Genomic DNA, 4,322 nt, shown 5'->3' with positions numbered 1-4,322 from the left:
GATTCCTACTCTTTTATTGTAGAATGAAACTTCATTCATATGGTCAAGAAACCAAAGTTCTCTTTCACATTTTTTTCAAGACTAAATTGTAATGCACGAGGCCCCTAGGCTTGAGGACAGCTGAGCATACCCTGTGTCAGACTGTTTTAAGGCTGGTTGTCTGGTGGCAGAGAGGCAGGATCACATGTTTTTGTTCAGCAATAAACTGTCCATGTTAAGGGGAGGCTGCAGATGTGAGAGTCTTTTTATACAGTGGTACCTCAGGTTAAGTACTTAATTCGTTTTGGAGGTCCGTTCTTAACCTGAAACTGTTCTGAACCTGAAGCACCACTTTAGCTAATGGGGCCTCCTGCTGCTGCCGCGCCGCCGAAGCACAATTTCTGTTCTCATCCTGAAGCAAAGTTCTTAACCCAAGGTAATATTTCTGTGTTAGCAGAGTCTGTAACCTGAAGCGTATGTAACCTGAGGTACCACTGTATTGGCTCTTCAATGTCACTTGATTTCTCGGCCCAGGAAAATTATGAGGTGGTGTGAGAATGCCCTACCTATAATTACCCTAGACTGTAATCTTAAAGCTCTTTTGTCTATGTATGCATATGCAATTTCCAGAAATACTTTGCAAGTGAACTGTACCAGATTTACTCTACAATGTGTACAGGGTCTTCTTGGGGTTGGGATGTGTGGCTATTCTGTGTAACCTTGAAGCCAAGCATTGTCAATTCTTGATTTATTTGAGCAAAAGTGTTAAGAAGCATTCACACACAGGAAAAAGTAACTTGCCTTGAGACTTTGTGCCCAATGAGAGCACAACCCAATGTGTGCAGTTTTTGTTAACCATTAGCTCAAGCTCCTGAAAATAATGGGAGCCTTGGCCAACAAAAATAAAGGCTTTAAGGGAAGTACAAACCGCTGTACTAGGAATGTGTCCCTTTCTAGAGTGTTGCTCCCAAAAGGAACACTTTGTTCCGCAGAATCTGTGGCTGAAGCCTCAAAGTAAACTGTAGTTACCAAGTAAATAAATCTCTTAGCACCCAACTAAGCTTTTACATTCTAGGAAAATGAATATTAACATCCTTGCTTGTGGCAGCGTGCCTCTGATACAGCCTTGACCCATGCTAGGAAAGATTAAGTCAGAAGACTTTTCAGCATCTGCTAGCCAGACAACAGTGGTGCCAGGACTCTGGGCAGACGTCCAGGACCCCACTTGGCAAAATGAACAAGAGGGCTGGCTTACCACATGTTGAAGTAAAAGCCCATTAAGGACAGAGTCTAAAATTACCTAACCACCACTGTTCAACAAGTGCTGCCTTTTGCAAAACACAGGCCCAATCTTTCAGAATACGATTGATCAAACCGTTATAAATTTGTGTCATTTGGGTAATAAGCTAATTATTTTGCATATCTATGGGGGTTGGGAAATTAGCTATGTCTTTCTTGCTATCAGGATCTCTTCCTTTATATTGCCATTGATTCTAGTGAGTTTGTGAAGACTGCCTCACTCTTCTTCTGATCCCTGTTGTCCTCTGAAGTGTTATTGCCTTCTATTACACTTTCATAGTAACTGCATCGAACTGATTTCTTTAGACTATATCGTATACAGGGAAAGAGAGCAGAGAAAAATTAATCAATCAATCAATCAATCATCAATCAAGATGAAGAATTGAGAAATGGAAAGAAAGGAATTACAAGTCCAAACTAATATTGAAGTGTACAAGTTAAGAAAGGAGGAAATCATCTTTTATCATAAAAAGAAGATATGTATTCAGATATTAAACTCAGGTTTCCTTCAAATGTTCCTATGTATTATAACCATGTATTATTGCATCTTATAATTGCTGTGTATCATAGTGCCTGCCTGACAGCTGTAGTTCTTAGAATCAGTAGATTCTAAGAACATAGTAATAAAGGCAGTGTCTGTCCCAAGACAGACTCACTACAGATACCAGCTCCTTCAAACCCAGCACCAAGAATATGATGCTTCTCCAAGCTTCATTTTTCACCATATAACATAGGCAGTTCCAAACTCACTTAAAACAGTTTTTGATTGCAGCTCTACGACTTCCAGAAATGCTCAGTACTTCACATGTTGCTTGAACGCATGAAATGACTCATTGTTCAGCTTGATGAATTTCCCATTAATTAGTGGGTCTCATCTTGAATAGCTTCGGGGAGATGACAATGACCCTATCGTATTTGCTTTGTGATTACTTTTCTTGGTTTCCATAGGAAAGGAAGTGTAAGTATGTAGTTTTTTACAGCAGATCGTGACTTTATAAAGAAAGCTCTTGTTAATGGCTTCAGTACCCTTTCTTAAGGGCTTAAACTACCCCTCTTTGTTCCAAAACAAGAACACTCTTACAAAGCATTGCTTGCACAATGGTAAGCCATGCCACTTTCTCAACCTCTTTGCCGCGGCACAGCTAGACTGTCATCAGCAGGCATGCACCAATCAAATTGGATCCTTGCTGTATACATAGTGAGCATTTATTTTTGATACACACACAGAGTAAATGTCGCCATGTTTGCTCATAAGGAAAATTCCAAAGATCATATTAAGCCAACCCAAATGTCATGAAATAGCATGCAGGTTCTGGGAGACTTCAAAGCTTACATGCCACTTTGATCACCTTAATAAAAGTGTTGCTCTGATATAGACTTTGGAATTTATTATTATACTTGCCATTAAAGATGCACACAGAGTTACAGACAAGGCTAAATTATCCATGGTGCAACTGAAGCAATTTCACCAGGGCTCATGTCAGCAAAGGACCCCAGAGCCTGAGCTTTCATTAAAAAAATAAATAAAAGTAAGTGTCTAGCGTTCCCAGAAAATTTTATGAATCAAAATGTGCAGGGTACCAACCTGACTGGAGATAAATGCTTAAAGAATTAAAATGCTTAGAGAATTAGGTAAAAAGGTTATGGTTATGAGAAGCTGGTAAAAATAAGATTTAAGTTTTAAGGTTTTTTATAAGATAAGATGAAAATAGAGTAAGGTAATATAAGGACAGAATATTATGAATTATGGAAAGGATTTGCTGTGATAATTATTAATCAAGATACAAGAGATGGGAGGAGGAGGAGGTCATGGAAAAAAGGTAATGAAATTGGAGGATTTGAAAATGATGGTTTCATTTTTTCTTTTTCTTTTTCTGTTTTTGTCTTTTTTCTTTGTAATTTTGTCTTTTCTATTTTTTGCAATTTAAAAAAATTATTTTTTCAATAAATATCATTTATTTTAAAAAAAAGATTTCCCTGAAGCTGCGGACACAGCTTGGTTGAGGTGACCAGCTAATTAAGAACAATCCAGCTGGATCAGACCAAAGTCCTATCAAGTGCAGCATCCTGCTCTCAATGTGACCAACCAGATGCCTACAGGAAGTACGCAAGGAGGACATGAACAGAACAGCCCTCTCCCAGCAACTGGTATTCAGAGGCCTGGTGCCCCCAATTCTTGAGAGACAGTACACAGTCATCCTGGCTAATAGCCAAATCCTCCATGAAAAGTGGATTCTATTACAACAGCTTGCGGGAATGAATGCCATCATTTTAACTACGGTATGTGCTGTGTGAAGGAGCACTTTCTTTTGTATGTCCTGAATCTTCCAACACTCACCTTCTTTAGATGACACCAGGTTTTAGCATGATGTGGGGGGGGGGACCCCTTATCCAGGCATGGCCAAACTTGGCCCTCCAGCTATTTTGGGAGTACAACTCCCATCATCCCTAGCTAACAGAACCAGAGGTCAGGGATTATGGGAATTGTAGTCCCAAAACAGCTGGAGGGCCAAGTTTGGCCATGCCTGTTCTTATCCTTTCCCACACCTGCATAATAGTATAGACCTCCATCATATATTCTCTTTACTAGGTTTTGTTTTTCTAAACTGAAAAGCTCCAAATGTTGTAACATTTCCTCATAAGGTAGTTATTTATTGGGCAAGGCGTTGGACCAGCTTGTTCCGATTGTTCTATGAAGAAGTTCTCAGGTGTGGGATAAAGAAAGGCAGGGAAATTAAACTATGCTTTCAGACAGGAGTTGCTTAGAGAAGCGCAAGGTCCTTGCTAGGGTAAATGTTGCATCATATCTATTCCTTTGGGCTGTTCCGTCATTGTGTCAGAATCAATGTCATCCACTGAAGATTGTATTAGCTGATGAGATGCATTTGCTCTGTGGTACCCAAATTCATGGTAGTTGCGAGACATTTGCAGTGAGCAACCCAGCACTTACTAGAGCCAGTCTTTCCTTTCTTGTTGGGCAATAACGGTCCAGTTTAAGAAGATCTTACTGGGAAGGGATGTTAAAAACTGACCAAAGCTGTAGG

The sequence above is a fragment of the Podarcis vaucheri genome (genome assembly GCF_965113315.1).
Source record: "Podarcis vaucheri genome assembly, chromosome: 5".
Taxonomy (NCBI): Eukaryota; Metazoa; Chordata; class Lepidosauria; order Squamata; family Lacertidae; genus Podarcis; species Podarcis vaucheri.
This window is presented reverse-complemented; position numbering follows the sequence as displayed.